This window comes from Nilaparvata lugens, chromosome 4 (assembly GCF_014356525.2).
Source record: "Nilaparvata lugens isolate BPH chromosome 4, ASM1435652v1, whole genome shotgun sequence".
NCBI classification, from domain to species: domain Eukaryota; kingdom Metazoa; phylum Arthropoda; class Insecta; order Hemiptera; family Delphacidae; genus Nilaparvata; species Nilaparvata lugens.
In genome coordinates, this window is record NC_052507.1 from 69,008,731 (window position 1) to 69,028,917 (window position 20,187).

The following is a 20,187-nucleotide window of genomic DNA, read 5'->3' on the forward strand; positions in this document are numbered from 1 at the left end:
ACCAACGGGCACAGTTTACTCTTGGCTCATAGTCGCGTTCAACCAATGAGTGAACTTTTTGAAAGCGGAAGGGGTGAAGTCTTTCCTTGTTTAGTACACGCCACACAGAAGAAGCACTTGAATTGATTTGCTTTGCAACTGCTCTCGTACTCGTTCTAGGATTGAAATCGAATTTCTGCAATACTTCCTCTTCAAAAGCAACATTTCGAACTGCTCGAGGCCTACCAGCAATTACCCTGTTCCGTTCAAATGAACCAACTTCTCTCAGCCGATTGTGAGTTCTTGTGAACACCTTGTCGGAAGGGAGACGGCGGTTTGGAAATGCAGCTGCATACATTCTTCTTGCTTCGGTCGCATTGCCAAGAGCTGCTCCATACATGAAGTGAATATCGGTGTACTCCAGCGAACTAAATTCCATTACAATAATTAAATATTTGTGTAGAAGCAACGTAAGAAAATATTGAAACTGGAAATTTAAGATAGAAATAAGACCTAGGAAACGTGAGACTAAGAAATAGGAAGCACTACATCTGGTTCTTTACTTTTAATGAAACAACAATACTTTTACAAGACAAACATTATCATCTGAAAACCATTGTAAAATCATCTGTTTGCCCATATGGAGCCATACCGAGTTTCAAAGCTTCATCTTAAATACATCTGGAATTAAAAAATTAATATTGATCTTTAAATGGTGAAAAGTGGTCATGCATGCAGTACGAAAAAATTAATTTCTCTGTTATTCTTCGACCAATCTTAATAAATTAGGTATCATTGGAATCGTGAAAAAAATTGCTAACTTTTTTGTCTCTTGTAAATTTTCTGTAAAATGGACGGTTTTCGAGATATTCGCCATCAAAAATTTAAAATGGCCGCCATTTTGAAAAATTTCAACGAAAAATTTTTTTTTATTTTTTATAGTTGAGTCTTTATAGCATGAATATTCATGCCAAATTTCAGATCAATACAACATTTCGTTCTTGAGATAAAAATTTTTAAGTGAAAAAAACAAAATGGCAGCTATAAGGATAACCGCTGAGTTTTGGACACTTCAAATATGACATTTGTAGTCTCCTAGCATCCAGGTACAATACCCTAAAATTCTCGACACTACTTCTGAAACACCCTGTATATGTAAAAATTTTGGGGTTTTCGATTTGATTTTTTGTTTTCTCCGATTAACTTCGAAGCAAGTAATTTTAAAGAACAATGTGATGATAATTATTGTAGCCACATTTATTGTGAATCCATTGATGTATATTGTTATGTATTTGCGATTCGATTTGACGCCGTGGAAGGGGAAACAGTCGACGCGGAACGGCGCGGCTGACTCTCTTAGCCATAGTAAACAGCAAACTGGAAATCAATTATCTCTGTAACCATTAATCGGGAAAAAATCTATCATACGTCATTCGATTCGTTAAATTAGGGACTACGATATTATACGGATTCATTCCCTCAATAAATCGAACAGTTTCCTTGATAAAATAATATAATGTAAAAATATAGGGGTTTTTCGATTTGATTTTTTGTTTTCTCCGATTAACTTCGAAGCAAGTAATTTTAAAGAACAATGTGATGAATAATTATTGTAGCCACATTTATTGTGAATCCATTGATGTATATTGTTATGTATTTGTGATTCAAGTTCACGCTGTGGAAGGGGAAACAGCCGACGCGGCTGACTCCCTTCACCATAGTAAACAGAATAATACTGCTGTCTACATTGCATCTCATTTACACTATGGCCTCGAAACAATTAATTCTGTCTATTGTTTTGACATGCGCTGTATATAGATTTTCACTTTTCAATACTCTAAAAAAATATTACAATTTTCTTGATTTAATCATGCTCATGATAAAAATCAGGATTTCGTTGTTTGCTCACAGAATTTATTATATCAATTTGAAGTGTGCCTTCTCCATACGAGTCAGGGGTAACACAATTTGATAACTCTAGTTTCAGATATTGATGTTTTTCAACGAAGTTTCATGATATATTATGTGTCCGACTCCTTCTTTATTTTGTGAAAAATGAAGATTCAAAATTTCTTTTCATAGCTTTTCTTGTGTTTTATCTTGTTTCATCACTCTTTATGACTTAAACACTTGATAATGGAATGAATATCATCGGATCACGTGAACAAAAAAATAAAAGGGTGGGCCTACCTGACATACTATATGATAACACTGTACTCCTGATAAGTTGAAAATTTTCAAGCTGAAAGTAGATTAATTTGTTGCACATTCGGTTAAAATATTAACAAATGATACCAAATATTACCAATATTATATCACATATAGTGAGAACGAATTACTCTGAAGCTTTCTATTCTCACTGAACATGAAGAGGCAATTACCAAGCCAGATTCGCAGTTCCGTTCAAATCATTATTATCAGAGCTTTCAAATTGATGCTATGTAACTATGGATGTTATCCCCATCTCACAATTTCCCTATTTATCCTTATCCTGATTCAGAATAAAGTAGTTGATCTCTATAATCACAAAAATCAATGTACAGTACCTGTAATAAATAGTAAAAATAACAAAATTTCTAGTAATAATGCAACTTTTTCTAGGTATGAATTTTAAGGTTCATGAAATGACTTTTTCTCAATCACAGGCAGAAATTCCAATGATCATCATAATAGTAATTTAATGAAAATTGTTTGTATTGTACATTGTTCGTCGTAAGATAAGCTAAGGTAAGCTTTAAGGTAATCAACATATTTAGGATTATCATGTTTACGAATGAAAGCGAGACTGTGATAGAAGATTAAAAAAACTGAAATATAAACATTATATACAATGCATATTTCTGATAAACTATAATTACAAATGATAGTATCAAGCCGAAATGAATTGAGCAACTGAATTTCAAAGTTACTATCCACTGTTCAAATCGCACTGTGATTTCCTTTTACTTCCAAATGGATTGAATTGCCTCACTCTTCAACGTAACAATTATTGTAAAAAAACCAGTGGAATGTGAACGTCATCCAAATAGCATTTTAATTTCAATTTTCAGATCATGAAATTTATAAAAAACTAATTCTTGAGAGAAGAGTGATGAATTGCAAACAGTGCAAGAAACATTGATACAAAGCGATAGGTTGAGTGGTAGAGAGGACTTACTCTCTACCTAAGTCCTAACTCCGCCTAATAAAGAATTTTTTCATTTCATTTCATTTCATACAATGAAAATCAACATCGATTAATTTAATACTGGACTTATCAAATTTATATTATCGTTAATTTATATTATTTTTAAAGCTTATAAAATGTAAAACCAACATTTTAGATTTTCTCTACTGGAGCAAAACATCGATAGAAAATAAAGAAGAGCCCATTATAAGCACAATATACTTGCGTACTAGAATTCACTTGAACTAACTCATCACTTCAACCCTTCAATGATCACAATGAACTAGAATGGTATAAAAACCATGAAATTGATAATCAGGTACATTTTTCAAATAGCTTCACCCAACTTAATCTGTGAATGCAAAGTCATAACAAATCATGTTCAATAGAATTAATTTGAATGCTTCAAACAAAATGATCTATTCTTTTGGTGCCCTAATCAAAATCAATTTCAATCAACATTAATCGACATAAAGAAAAGCTTCTGCCAACCTTGTGTAATGAATGACAAGATGTGAGTGGAGGTGAAAAATCGATATGTTAACAAAAATAATAGAAGATGATGAATCATCTTTCAATTAATCTTATACGGTAGGGTACTTTGTGGTTAAATGTGGAACACTTTCATGATTTTCCTACCTTTTATGCATGCTTACTCTTCCTTAATTTGAATGTTTGCATGGCTTTCATCTTTAGAATCTACTGAATTTTCATATTGGACTGTCTAAATAATGTAGATTCAGCTAGTAAGAACGGAAGATAAGCTACTTTACAGAGAGAATCATAGAAAGTTTCAACTCAACAAGCCCAATGTATAAATTTTTTTATGCCTCAGCCGTCATATATATTTGGCTCAACTAAAGGTATATTATCAAGCTGGCTTGGAGAATATTAACTGAAGAAAACATCAAACACTGCACGCTATGATTTTTCAGGAAATTGCCACTGTTAACACTATTGTAATCTATTATTTATCTCAGTTTTTGACATTCATAACTTATAATAAATTTTAGCATAGAATTATGATCATACACACATATTTTAAATATGTATTATATTATGTAATAGTATATAATATTTTATCGGTTGCAAACAATATCTTTGTCTGTCATAGAATGCATGATTTAGCACATATATAACAACAAAATGATTTTTGAGAATTTAGAGAATTAAAATGTGAAAAATTAGTTTCATCGCATGTCAAAACAATAGACAAAATTGATTGTTTCGAGCGCCATAGTGTGAATAAGATGCAACTTAGAAAGCAGTAGGCCTACTACTGTTTTTTAATGTTTACTACACAGAATTACAATTATAGGAGTTTTCTCTGCTATGGTGAAGAGAGTCAGCCACGCCGTACCGCGTCGACTGTTTCCCCTTCCACAGCGTCAAATCGAATCGCAAATAAATAACAATATACATCAATGGATTCGCAATGAATGTAGCTACATCAATTTTTTGTCTAATTTTCTTTAGATTATTTGCTTCGAAGTTAATCGGAGAAAACAAAAATCAAATCGAAAAACCCCTAAATTTTTACATATATATTATTTTATCGAGGAAACTGTTTGATTTATTGAGGAAATTAATACGACTAATATTTTAGTCCATAATGTAACGAATCGAATGACATATGATGGATTTTTTCCGATCAATGGTTACAGAGATAATTGATTTCCAGTTTGCTGTTTACTATGGCTAAGAGAGTCAGCCGCGCTGTTCCGCGTCGACTGTTTCCCCTTCCACGGCGTCAAATCGAATCGCAAATACATAACAATATACATCAATGGATTTGCAATGAGAGTGGCTACATTAATTATTTGCCTCATTTTCCTTTAAAACTACTTGTTTCGAAGTTAATCGAAGAAAACAAAAAAATCAAATCGCAAACCCCCAAAATTTTTACATATATATTATTTTATCAAGAAAACTGTCAATTCCATTGGAAAAATGAATATAACCAATATTGTAGTCCATAATGTAACGAATCGAATGGCATATAATAGAACTGTTTCTGATCAATGGTTACAGAGATAATTGATTTCCGTGTTTACCTGCATTTTCATGTTTTAGGGGGTTGGGGCGGAAAGCTCCAAGACACCGAAGAACCGGTCCGGCTAGAAGAGTCTTCTCTCTCACTCCAATCATCGGGCACTACCGAACCTGCCTTCATCCTTGTCCACTCTCTTATCTATCCTTTTTCTGCACGTGCGCCTTTTTCCCACGGTTATGATTGTCATCGCCACAGCATTTTACGCGTTCATAACTTTTCCTTTTTTCACCTTTCCACCTTGGTCCATTACCCGACCACTCCAACCCTTGCCTCGTCCACCTATTTATTGTTGGTTTCGTTCAGCGCACCGACTCCGGTTCAATCGCTGCTTCAAGCAAGAAAAGCAATCACTTCAAAGTTCGTATACATTGACGTCAAAATTCGTTTCAGGATAAACAGCTGATACAGGAAAAACGTTCATCTCATTTATCCAACTCAGAATAGGACATATCTTTTGTCGGTAAAATTTCAAGTGGTTTAAACACAGAATTCAACATACCTACATAAAATCAAAGAGGATAATAATAATACTCCATGTCAAATTAAATATTAGTATTTTTTATTAGTAATATCATCATTTTAAAGTCGATCAAATTTTCTCAAACACTAAAGCTATTGAAAACATTAATTTTATTATTGATGGATTGATCATCTAAAGGAAGACAGAAATAACACTGACCTATTTAAGTGATTGAGAGACTGGGAGAAGAGGGTGAACTACGTTGATTCCAGTTAGCTATCCAATCACCATCGATTTGGCAACAAATTAGTAGCAAGTATGAGAGTGGAGCCTTGAACAAACGATAAAGAAGGCAGTGGATCGTGTAATGGGCAGTAATCGTCGGTTGGGGTTCGCACGGTAATGAGAGGATCAAAATCAAGGTCATCAGGCCCTCAACTGTCGATACCAATCGAATCGACATGCAATTCTGGCTCCATCATTATTATAGCTTCTTCATATCCTACATTTCTTCTTAGCCTAAGCTTCTTCATAGCTTAAATACATCCAGACCACAGGTTTCATCTGAGAAGATGATTAAGGCATTCTGAAAAACGTCGAGTTGGATAATATTTTTGGAACACAGTAAGATGTGCGCTTGTGGCAGAAACTCCTACTTTAAAAATACTAATTGTGTTAAATCTTCAATTAGAAATCTAAACCATCAATCAGCTTGACCTATAAAATTCCATATCCAATAGATCAGTTGACGTTTTATTATTTGAGTGGTGTCGAAACGTGGTCGTTCATTTAATGACGCTAGTGACTCAAGTGAAGTTCATATTTTTACTGAATTGTATCTTTAATAATTCTAATTTCTCTGGTCGAGGGTACAATACGACTCAAAATAGTTTATTCAAAATATAAACTTTGGTGCATTTGTGTGTTTATATTTATTCGTAATTATTTTTAAATAGTTTGGATTTTTATATTTTCCATAATAATTCATATTTTAAATCAAATGTAAACCTACACTTTTGAAGGGAGGTTTAAACTCCAGATGCAGGGGCATCCAACAAGACGTATGGAGAGATAGAGGCAGATGGCTTGTTGAGTGCGGGAAACGGCCGGAAGGCAGTAAAAACCCGCGTATAAGGTATAAGGTAAGGTTTAAACTCCATTATAAGTATGAGCATAGAATAACCAATCAGCATCGTTACTCCATGGTATCAATGAATAACATTTATGACTAATTAAAATTATGAGTTATGAGTTGATAAATAACATTCGACTAACACGCTTCTACTAAGAAATAAGCTCCTTCTCTTCTTTTGTTCGGTTTCACACTTTTTATTTCATAGTATAATATAATAGTTCTATTTATTAGTTTTGTTATCTTATGAGAGTAAAGTTTCACATCCAGTTGAGGAGTTTTTGCGCTGATGCTTGATCTGAAGCAAAATATTGATAGCCTGCAATATTGCAATCTAGTACAAAGGATATAGGTTAAAACAAGAGGAGAGCTCGATACCAGTACTGTTAGCCTTGGTTCAGATATTGTTCCTTTAATTGCACAATATATTATTGGATTGAATATTGAAGGAATAGGACAGGGTGGGTGGGAAAGAGACGGAGCTATAACATAAGAAATGATGAAGTCAGTAGGTTAATGGGCAACATGAACGATGACCGCCAAAACAACTTTTATCGACTATAATACAGATTCGCATGCCCTCTCGCTTTAACTGACTCACTTTACCCTCGCTCTCAATAACCCTGTCTCTCTCTACTATCTCCTATCACAGCCGTTCGCCTCCATTACCTCTATACCCCCATGAATAATGCAATCGAAATATAGGTTATCCATAGACAGATCAGATCCGGATACACACATACAGTGTGTTTGCTAAATAACTAATCCACTTCTATTGTTTATGATCTGTGACCGAAAACTATTTCTTCAGCATCCCAGAATTCAAGTTCTCATTCAATCTTTGCATGTTCACGAAAACGGTACAGTACTTACTTTTTGTACAACAGAGGAAAGAGATTTCCCGGGAAAGGGTCTTGCAGTTTAAATCAGGGTGAAGTTGTGGGTAACATTTGTCATCACCGATGCTTTTATGAGGTGAAACCAAAGGTGGAGATAACGCGAAGGTGGTGGAGAACGCCAATCAAATAGTTCACCCCTATAACTCTTCTTCGCATCACTTGTCTTTTGGAAAGTAAAACCCTTAGCTTCATATTGTATATCGGAAAACATTATTAAACAATCACAGAGCAAATAAACATCTATTTAAAAATCCTATCCATTCATAAGAAAGGGAAAATTGTATGAATAACTGAATTCTTCGTGTGTTTGGTTCAACAGTTCACTAGAAGTGTTAACTAGATTAATTATTTGGGAGAGTTGATTGAAAATTCAACATTCTTTATCTTCACCAGCCTAGCATATTATACTATTATCAGCGTAAAATCTTATTCTCATTTTGGTTTGTAGTACAAAACATATTGACCATTATTTTTAATTCCTTCAAGTGACATACGAATGAAACAAAGTCGAATTATTTTGAGTAACATGAGAATGAAAGAATGGTATTCATTATCACAAACATTAATAGTAAACAAGTCATTTGTTCGACAGTACCCGGATGTATGTTATGAAGAACAAACAATCCTACATTCATAGAATGTTCCAGTTGCGATTTTCTCGAGCAAACTTGGAATAATAACAAACAAATATTTATCTCTGAGAAGAAGCTAACATAATAATTCTAGTTCTTATCGACAAACCTAGATAAATTTGATCTAATTAAAAGAAAAAAAGTGAAAATTAGTTGAAATTATGTTCATCTTTCAGCTACATCAGAAAAGTGTAAGGCAATGTAGAATGTTATGCAGAATTCTCATTATGTCAATGATAATTAGAAGAAATAAGAGTGAAAATATGAATACCTGTGTTTTGTAAAAAATGGACAAGTTATATTTCAAAATGTATTGATAAGAAATTAAGTGAGCGCAAAGATTGGTTGAACAAAGTGAAGGAAGATAAGCTTAAATAAATTCTATAGTAATCAACGAACCGTAATAGATTGATAACTAGTTGACTTATTTTCGAAATACTAAATAAACATGCATTACCTATTCCCAAACATAATATAAACAAACAAACACCTCACCTGCAAGAAACCAATGTTGTGAAAGCACTACTTATTTTCAGGTAAGATACAATCCTCTATGATGGTGATATAGGACGCGACGGTTTACTACGATTCAACTGACAGGAACGAACAGGCAAACGAGCACACACCACGGTCAATCCACCAACTGATGTTTGGAGTTTGGAAGAAGTTGAGTTGAAGCGGCAGGAGAAACAAGATGCAGTTTCCACACTCCAGACTCCACATTCAACAGCAACTCACAGCAACAGGTAGTGGCGCGGCAACAGATTCGGCAAAAACGGTCGAAGCGCGCCACGCGGTCACACCTGCAACTAAAGTTCCCGCCACCGACCGTCACACCCCACACGGCGCGCGGCGCTCATTACCATAAATGTCGGCCCAAACATTTCTTCTCGTTCCGATTTTAATAACGGTCTAAGTTTGATTTGAACAACCCATTCGGAGCATTAATTTTGTTTCTCTCGCGCCGGCGCACCAGTTTTATTAAATTTTATCTTATCTCATCCTTCCCGGAAAGCACCTCCTTATCGACACAACAATCTTTTCGAGGACACTGACCATTCATTTTGTTGCTCTTCTTTCAGCCGACATCTGTGTTCTAAGTTCTTAATTAAAGCGGGATGTTTGCTTAAAAGAAAAGCGACGACACGACTTGTAAAGAACACGAGGCGCAGTCATCACATGCAAAACCTTTTACTGCTTTAAACCATTTTCCCAACTCAGCCGAGGCAATAAAATCTGTTGATGCCAATTTGGGTCTACCGAACACAATGTGTCGATGTAATTCCAGTTTTAATTGCAGCGACAAATAGAATGTGGCCCATTTACAAACATACTTTATCTTGCGCTGTTTAGTTTGACAAGCCGCCAAACTGGGCTTCCTTCACCTTTTCCTCATTAATGAAGTCATGCTCCTCCTTTTTAGATGTTTTCTTTCTAATTAGCAATATTGAAAAAGTACTGTTTTTAGGCAGTCGGGACCGACAACTTTACATGTCCTTCCGAAACACGGATGTGACCCGAAAAAATATCTTGACCGGCTTAGGATGGGTCCCGCCGGGGCCTCTGGATAACAAAGGCAGCGACATCTAAACCACTGGCCTACGGCCACTCCTAATTGGCAATATCAAAAATCAACAAATGTTCCAATATCCAAATAACGGTAAGATCTGCCAAATTATTTGCAAATTTGTGATTGAAATAGCAAGTAGAAGAGAAGTCACAGTTTCTGGTAACTGAAAGTTTTCCGGCATTACTTGGTCTAGAGGCAGAAGCAGAATGCATTGCACTATTGTTAGATACTCGCTTACGTTATAATGCGGGGATTATGAGAGAATTAGTGCTACTAAATGGTTCGTCATTGGATATTTAATCCCAGTACTATCCCTTCACTATTGGATGAAATTTTTCCATTTTTTTTACTATCAGCATCAGCTTACTCTCACTTTCATTCATATATGTAACGTACAAACTTTGTAATTTGACTTTCGATCAGCACTTCCCGACTGGTAAAAAGTATAATCCATTTGTTTTTAAAGTCAGACATGCTTTAACCATTTACACCTAATTGACAATCTCTGGATAGTAGCGTTTTATACCAAGCCATAGATAGCGACCAGCCAGATGGAAATTTGGCCAGATGGCCATTTGAGAAATTGCATCTGTTCAAATGTCAACGAATAGATAAATAATAATAATTAAACGAAATCTAAAGAATACTTCATTTTACACCTGCTATTTCTAATTCTAGATTTGCTAAAGCTGCTCAGATGGAAAATTTCTTCAAATGAGTGTGAATGTGCACCACCTACCACCCTGAACAATAATTATATGAAAAGAACATAAGAATAGTCATTTTCTTGAACATGAATAATCTCATTTTCTGATTCATTTTCAATTTGAAAACAATTTGGTTGTGGTTCCTGACTATTTGATGCTGCAATGTAGAACTTTTAAATACTTGTCAATTTAAATGGATGTGCTGTAGGAGAAACTTACCCACTCATACGCAATCCCATCTTCTCAAGAGATACACCAACTTCAATTCTTTGAAACAACTCTCCACAGAATTGCTTCTTGCCACTCGATTTCCACAGCGAAATTCTACTACCACGCTATAGTAAGAGACCTGCTGAAGGGCTGCTGACACCCCTTCTCCACCCCTTGGTCGAAATTTGGCCGTGCTACATGGTTAAAGTGTTGGTTGAATATATTTCTAACTACAGAGGAGGAGATATAATCATATTGCATGTGAATAATACCAACAAAACCTGAATAAGCAATTCATTTTGAAAGCAGCAAAAAACCCAAGCTGTGGGTAGAAGAAACCCCGGAAAAACGTGGGAGTTAAAGATGTAAGAGACCTAGACATTATGACGTTAAGGAAGATAGAGGAATTACCAGTTTCAATTCTCTATACAATTTGCCAACTGTAAATATTTTTTTTCTATTTATGGTATTTACTTTTATCACATTGTTTTGGTAAGTTTTCACAATCTATTCCATTATCTGATGTTTGATTCGACAGATAACGCATAATATGCGTTATTATTATGCGTATGCGTTATATATTATAGACTACATCACTGTTTAGAAAAGCAATAATTTTTCAAGAAATTCTTGTATCCTTCACTTAGGTTGGCCATCCTATAAAAACCCTTCTGTCTCACTTCAATATAAACAATGAATTGTACCAATGATATAAATGTAATAATTTAATGTAGTCAAATGTACAAAATCAATTGGCTTACAGATCTGATAAAGATCTATCTTATTCATATATTCTTACCTCTCATAACTGGTCACTGACTAACTAATCATGAAACATGTGCAACATCTACTCTCATGAAACAACGGTGTGGAAGCTCATGTGTATTTTCCCTAACTAGTCAAAATATTTATATTAACTGTATTATTATACCTTGAGAAAGCATTGCATGCATCACTCATCAAAGCTGAGGAGCTGGAAATTTGTCTTTCAGAAATCATGCAAACACAGGATATTCGATTAAATTTGTTGAATAGGAATTGATATTGTGGAGTTTCTCCATAATTGAAGAAAACACAATTTTATTTTTGTCACATTCACATTTATTAGATTTGTACACAGGACTGCAGTTTCATGTTGAAACCCAAGGTGGGTTTGTTTCAATACAAACCTCAGTCCTGTGTACAAATCTAGGCAATAAGAATTATTTCTAGTGCAGCCTACCTTAATCATTGTAGATCATTATTTATAACTCAGAAAATAATGACCGTGTAAGGTATGACGACCATCATACTCTTGATAGATGTTGAGACAAACATTGATCGGCACACTTGTAGAGAGGACATCCACAATCATCACACAAGGTACAAGACTAGAATTGATGTACCCTACACAAGATTAAAAATATAGTGACTAGTCCTAGTCATTTTTCTTTAAGACTTTTCAATTTCCTGCCATCTTCAGCCAGGAACCTTCCTCTTCCAAAGTTCAATCATAACCTATAACCCCTTCTTCTGAATAATCCTATATACTCCATGTCAGATTTCTTCCAACTAACATTAAAATAATTTATTTAAATGTATATTGGAACTGATGTAAATTGTTCTTTTTTTTCATACCTTTGTATCCGTGCTTCAAGGTATATTGTATGTATTTTACTCGACATTTTCGATAGCATGTTGTATTGTGCCTTAAAGGAATAAAATCATCCTTATTCTTATTGTTATCTAATGTGGATGTGACAAAAAACTGTGTTTTTTCAAATGGGTATTCGATTCTACTTTCATGACAAAATGATGCAGGAAAATATGGCCTAACAAATTAGCTGCCAATGGCTGTAGTTTCTTAGCAATTCCCCTGTAGCATCAATAAACAATGTTGGCACTTTCGTTTTTCAGCAGTACATGATGTACAAAGATGATATGACCAGTAATGAACAAAAACCTGAATATGCCATTATTGTAGATTTATTATATTATGGTTAACTATATTTCATCAACTGGAGAGACTTTAATCGATAGCCATAAGTGTTTTATTTTCCCTGTAACTCACTTTTAGCTTTTTTCAATAGTTTAAAGGCTGAAAAATATGAAGGCTTTTAATCAAAGAGCTCCATGTCTTTTCCAGATTGAGTTATCTGTATCTGCAAGACACACTCATTCCTTGTAATGATATTTTTGATAATAATTGTTCTCGTTTTTCCTCACTGTTTTCATTTAAAGCTATGCTTGTCAGGAACATTGGTATCACCAGAACAATAAATGCCAATATCTTAATTTTCAGTTTGTCTCTGTCTGCCAAGATATTCTGTCTATACCCGATCGTGTGTTGATGGAAAAGATACTAGCAGTGAGTAGGTTTGTGATTTTGTATTCAAATTTTTCAAGTAAGTGTAATATTTCCAAAGTTTTTTATTCATTGTGATTAATTTAAAGTATTATGTCAACCTTCAAAATCTTTAAATATTATTCCCGGACCAAAAATCAAGTGACGAAGCAGTGTGTGATATCAACCTTTGGACAACATTAACTTTTTATCAAAATTTTTGGAGAGAAACAATACAGGCTCAGCCCATTTTTTCCTCCAATGTCATAATTATATTATGATTGTAGTATTTTGCACAATAAAAAAATAAGAAAAAAAATGAATAGTATTATTTTATATCCTTTTCAGATAATCGACAAAATTATTTGTTGAAACACTGCCGATTTATGAAGTTACATCACAATATTATATTATCATCATTCTAATTGCATTTAATCTTTATTCTCACTGATTACTTTTCTATACTTTGTAAAATTTGTTGAATAATTAGCATTACCGTCATTAAATGTAAATTAGTGTATAAGCCAGTAAATATTGTAACATATATAAATAAATAACTCTAATCTGCAGACAATTCAATGAATAAAGAAAGCATTGTGCTCTACTTGCATCTAGCTTGCAATCTTAAATATGTTTCATATTGTAACGCTCCTTGATGGGGTCCTGATATTATTTGAGCAATGCCCCAGATGGAGACGTCACACATAAAAAAATCTTATACTGAGTCCTCGGTGTTATAGCTTGTAACATATATAAATAAATAACTCTAATCTGCAGACAATTCAATGAATAAAGAAAGCATTGTGCTCTACTTGCATCTAGCTTGCAATCTTAAATATGTTTCATATTGTAACGCTCCTTGATGGGGTCCTGATATTATTTGAGCAATGCCCCAGATGGAGACGTCACACATAAAAAAATCTTATACTGAGTCCTCGGTGTTATAGCCTCAAACTTATAAGTGTGTGAACGAATACTTTAAAACACCGGATTGAGTGAGTCAGTACAAGATTTAATACAATCGTCCAAATTGCAGGAGGCAATTCTTGCACACCCTTGATTCGTCCAATAACCGACTGTATGGGAATAATGCTCTTTTGCAAGTGTAGGTTGCAGTGTAGCAATTGCTAGACACTAGATTCGGTGACCTTAAACTATTACCTGTGTTGAAGACAGTATATAAAATCAAACAAGTCGAGCAAAAACTTCGATGCATATAATTTTCGGGACTATGCCTCTAATAAATTCTGAAGGTCTAGGATAGGTTCGATAAACCAAATGCCGTTCAGAAAATACTTCGAGGGCAGAATCTTTTCGAATTCTATGCTCTACTGTGTGAATTTGATACTGTAGCTGCTTTTTCTCTGTAGTAGGAAATTTATTCTTAAGTTGAAGTTGGGCACAGATAAAGATGATATATTAGCAGGTAAGGACAGAGAATAGATGATCTCGATCTGACCCCACTCAATATTTCCACTTAGATCTGTTCCTTTATCCAGATTTGGATCAATTATTTCAACGCTCGTCTTTGATCGGCACCTAACAAGTATAAACGTGTTCTATTTCTTCGATTTATTTCATTTCATGGTTTCAATAAATTTAGGATGTCACAATATCAAATCAGGTCAAACTTTTGCTCTCTTGAAAATGAAAATTCATAGGAGCGTTTCCATTCCATGTTTCTTAATTGAAAAAAATCTGACCAAATTCCTGGACGAAGAGTAAGATGAATTTTAGTTCTTGAACTCCATTTACAGCCAATTCGCATCTCTCCTTTTATAAACAGATTCAAAAAGGTTCATGAGTTTCCATTTTTCTTCTGTAATTTTAATTTTGGAATCGTATACTTATTATTAGTATCAGATCGCTACATTAGCTCTAATTAAAAAGGAATTTGTATTGTCACTGATTTTGTTGAAGCCTATCATCAGATACACCTATAGATATATAGGTATCTATCCTATAGACACACCTATGCTGCTAAACACTCTGTCAATATGCTACTCCATCAGCTCTTGGAAGGCTGAATGATGTAGATATAATATGGCTGCTATAATTTTCACTTCAAAAATCAGAAAAACAAATAATTTCTTTCAACTATATTCTTTCATCAATTTTTAAATCAGTTGTGAGCCTATATGATGATACTGTGAAATGGTAATGTATAATGATGTTGTTCATCACCTACTAAGATGTTTTGAATATTGAGTTGAAACGTTATTTTACAATTCATGAATTTAACATATTATTACCAATGTGAATAAAGCTAGCTTCACACGCATTCGGTTTCATTCGGTTCGGTTCGTTTTCGGTTCATTACCGAAAACGAATGAGGCTTTCTAAAGCTGCGTACACATATACGCTCTTCCAACCCGCACCGAATGTTAGATCTTCTCGCGTTCCCCGGTCGAACCATTGTTGCTCCCCGGTCGATCATCAATCGCTCTGCTGGAGTGACGTTCGGTTGCGGAGCAGAGCGAAAGTCTGTACGCACCTATACATATCAGTTTTTAATTCGTACGGTTCTAATCAGGTATTTTCTTCTCAAACACAGCTGTGTTTGGATTTTAAAAGTTCAAGCTTGTACTTAAATATAGCAGCTGGTGTTAAATTGTAAGATGTTATTTCTTGAACAACAAAATTTTAAAGTCAATTAGAAATTGTGAATTATTTGAATAGATATCATTATGTTAATTTTGGATGTTCAGAGAGATTATTTTTTTTAAATTGAAAATTTTTTTCTTGTTTTGACACATGGTATACAACCTTCATCTCTTCTCTCCATTGATGAAATATTCGTGGAAAAATTAAAAAAAATAAAACAATAAAAATTCTCCCTGAGTATTAATTTATATCTTCATATTTTTTAGCAAACTATTCATTGAGAAAAAATGTTCCTGTGAACTAACAGAAATGAATTGACCATATTATTTTGACTTGGAAAATTGTGATACAGATAATCACGATATCAGGTTAAAAAAAACAAAAAAGGCAAAAATGTGTAAGACTTTGTTTTTTCCTGTTTCCCTAGCAACGAATTCGAATATGATAAAACCTAGTCGTGTCGAGGGGGCGTTCGGTGCTAAGCGCTTGCTATTCGGAACCGAATTCATCACCGTTTCACACTTATCGGAATTCGCCGAAAACGAACCGAAAGCAAACCGAACCGAATGTGTGTGAAAGTAGCCCTTCGCTATAAACGAATATGAACCTGATGGAACTTATTAGAGTCAAGTGGGCGTTCGGTTCTATGCGGTTTCTATTACCGAATTCAAACCGAATTACCGTTTCACACTTATCGGAATTCGCCGAAAACGAAACGAACCGAATGTGTGTGAAACTAGTCTAAGAAGTCTAAATTTTCAGAAGATTCATTCAAAATAAAAAATGTTAGTCTTTCGCCATAGGTAGCCTATCATGTTTCAGTAATAAAGTAAATTTACTGAGCATTATTATAGAGTGATACCTAAACTCTTTCATTACCAATGGAGTTTGTAGAATCATATTTTTCTACGCTAAGGATAGACTGGAATAGATCATAAAATAATATTAGGATGAACTACAGTAGTTCAAACATGATTGAATATTTTGAACAAAGTAGATTATTATTTCATAGTGTTACTTTTGCTCTACCATTCTTCTTTCTTGAAATAAGCACTATTCACCATATAATACTAATATAGATAAGCACTATTAATAATAAATAAAATAATATTGAAATAAGCACTATTCACCATTATAATACTAATATATCTTAAAGACCTGCAAGGATGGAAAAAGTATCGAGTTTTTATTTAATATGTTTTTATTTATTGAGACTACTCACCAACAGTTTGGGAAATCTTAATACCCGTAGATTTGACGCGATTTTCTTCAAATAAAGTTCAAATTTCCGATTCATAATAATTATACTCATCATTGAGTCTTTTCTGAAGGATCTCCTTGAAGAAAACCTTTTGAAAAGTCCTTTTCAGTCCTGTTTGATCAAAATTTTATTTCAAAGACTAATCTGAATTTACTTAAACAAAAAATATAAGGTTTTCTACTGTAGCATACTTGTATCTGCAATATGGGTTTCATTTCACTTTTAAAATCCTCTTTTATTTCAATAATACTGATTTTATAAAATACTGCTATTGATTTCGAAGTTTTTGAAATAATGACGTCTCACAATAAAGTAGTAAGTGATAATAATATTATAAGTTCATTGTAGAATAATAAGATAGATTAGGTCTAGTTTTAAATCAACATTCTGAAATAGACATTGTTTTTGTTTCATTGCATTCCTTTAATATTTTTTAAATTTTTCGGTCTCAAAATCTTATAGTTTTTACAAAGTTTGTAATTTTCTGACTATTTGTAATTGATTTAACTGAATTTAGAAGTTTTTTTTTTAAATTTAAAAATGATTTTGTGCGTTTTGAATTGTAAATTGAGTGTGTAACTGAAGAATGTTGAAGTGACACATAACCTAGATATATTTGGACTGTTGTATAAATTAGAATTGGAACCGTTTTGGGCGTGAGCCTGTGGTACTTTTCTGTGAGTTGTGTAATTCTGAATGATTGAATAAATAGTTTTCCAGTAATACAAAAGTTATCCATCATAGACTCACTATACACAACCAATGGTTGAGAATTTCAGTCGTAATGGTATTTGTATACTACAGGATGACTGTAATTTTTTAGAGATCAAATATTGTGTTTCAGTAATAAGGGAAATAATACAAAAAAATCTGGTGTGGCGCACTCACACAACTTTCCTTGCCGTTATGAAAATTGATCACCTGACGCTAGTGTTCCCGCGCATCTCAAGTCTACTTCTATTCAAAGATCTGAGCCAGCTGGTGACAGGACAATAATGCTGGAAACACACGAGGTCTGCTATCTCTTCATAGTGAATGATTTAATAGAATCTACAGTTGTCAACCGTTTGCAATTGAAATAATCATATTTTCTCGGATTTCGAGCTTATTTTTAATTTTAGGTGAAAATATTACTGAACAGTAATGAGTTTTTTACTTGTAGAGATTTTCATGCTCAATCTTTTCCACTTGAAATTTTTTGTTTAAATTGTATCTGAAGCCTGATAATTGGGAATCTAAAATCAAACTTTGCATAGATGGGGCGGAGCTCCTGAAATTTTTACAGATATGGAACTTGTGGCAGTTGATAGAGCTTATCGATGACTATTCTAGGTACAACTTTAATCAAAATCGTTGGAGCCGTTTTCGAGAAAATCGTTAAAAACCCTGTTTTTGACAACATTTTTGCCATTTTAGCCGCCATCTTGAATTGGATTTGATCGAAATTGTTCGTGTCGGATCCTTATATTGTAAGGACTTTAAGTTCCAAATTTAAAGTCATTCCGTTAATTGGGAGATGAGATATCGTGTACACAGACGCACATACACTCATACATACACAAACATATACAGACCAATACCCAAAAACCACTTTTTTGGACTCAGGGGACCTTGAAACGTATAGAAATTTAGAAATTGGGGTACCTTAATTTTTTTTGGAAAGCAATACTTTCCTTACCTATGGTAATAGGGCAAGGAAAGCAATGAAACGTATAGAAAACATGGAATTAGGGTACCTTAAATTTTTTTTGGAAAGCAATACTTTGCTTACCTATGGTAATAGGGCAAGGAAAGTAATAGCCGTGTAGATTAAGAAGCGAAGTTTGGGTACGAAAGCTAATTGATAGTTATTAATCAAATTGATTTTGTATATACTGTATATATTTTTATTATTTGAGAATAAAACACAATTTGATTCGAGGGATGACTGTTGTTCACATCACACTACCATTTTTAGCAGATGAAGCTTGAATGGCAGAGCGAATCAAAAATGTATAAGTATCAACTTTTTATAAAAATTTACAGTACCTTTGATATGAAACTCAAGCCACAACTGGATTATAAGAAGTAAATGCAGTATTTACTTGAGAAAATGAGAATTAATTTCATAAACTTTCCCCCAGACTGCACTTTGCCATGACGAAAACTTGCCTGTAACAAATAATATAATTCATTGTTTCAACTTGAAACTTTCAAATGTTTCTCGAATAATTGAGTGAAGGCCAAAATCTATTTATTTGGTTTTTTACTTGAAGAACTCTCATGCTACAATGCTTTTGCAAGATCAATATTAACATTTCTACTGTCAGTGTTAGTTTCGACTCGATCGGCTTTTTTCTGTTTGTTTTTTTGTACCGCAGTTAAAGTCGCAGTTATTGTCCGATTTGGATGAAATTTGGTATACAAGTTCTTCGAAACAAGGCGCAGAAACGTATGTGTAACGATTTTTGATAAGACCTCCGGGTTTAATATAAATTGAATATAAATTGTGCCGCTCAAAAATGTGCTGTATTGAATGAATGGTATCGTTGGAATGCTATCTATAGAGGACAAGAGTTGTCAGCGGTAAACCTTGAAACGTCTGAGCCGCTCCAAATCATACTGTATTTATTAATTGAAGAAAACTTCTCACTTGATTGCACGATTTCTTCCCTTTTCAACACGATATTTCCCTGTTTCATAGATAAATATTTTCTAGACCTACCGAACCGGCCAGAGACATCACAGCTTAGTTAGTTAGCTCTTGTTCAACTTTTTTTCGTTTTAGTATGAGATCGGAAACCGACTTGTGAGCATAAACATTCTGCATAGGCATAACAAGCCGCCATAACATTGAATACACTTTTCATGAAAAACATTATTAGCAACCTCCTGTCATTGTCACCATCAAACCCATCTTATTTAGAATCATTTTCCGTCTCACTATCGTCTGTGAGACGATTCATCGTCTAAATTGCCTACTGCATATTCCATTTTTCTATCAGTTGACCGATTTCTTATAATTGATTGTAAGAAAATTTGTAATATTGTAAATATGGGGACAATATGAAGGTACCTCCTTGAGAGACATTTATAAGTCCGGTGTCCCTGGAAACAATGTCTTTAGCACTTTCAATGGAGGAAATAATAGATGACATATTGACATGAAAAAATCTTCACAATATACTGTAGTTTCTTAATGGTCCTTCTCA

General features: G+C 33.8%; 1 protein-coding gene across 1 annotated transcript in view; it reads right to left on the reverse strand.

Moving 5' to 3' along the window:
• The window catches only part of LOC111052467 (leucine zipper putative tumor suppressor 2 homolog), an 84,655-nt gene extending 75,547 nt beyond the window's left edge, over positions 1 to 9,108 (reverse strand). The window contains exon 1 of the mRNA XM_039427081.1: positions 8,817 to 9,108. The gene's annotated coding sequence lies outside the window, so the exon portion shown is untranslated. The remainder of the gene's footprint in view (positions 1 to 8,816) is intronic.
• Positions 9,109 to 20,187: the final 11,079 nt, after the last annotated feature.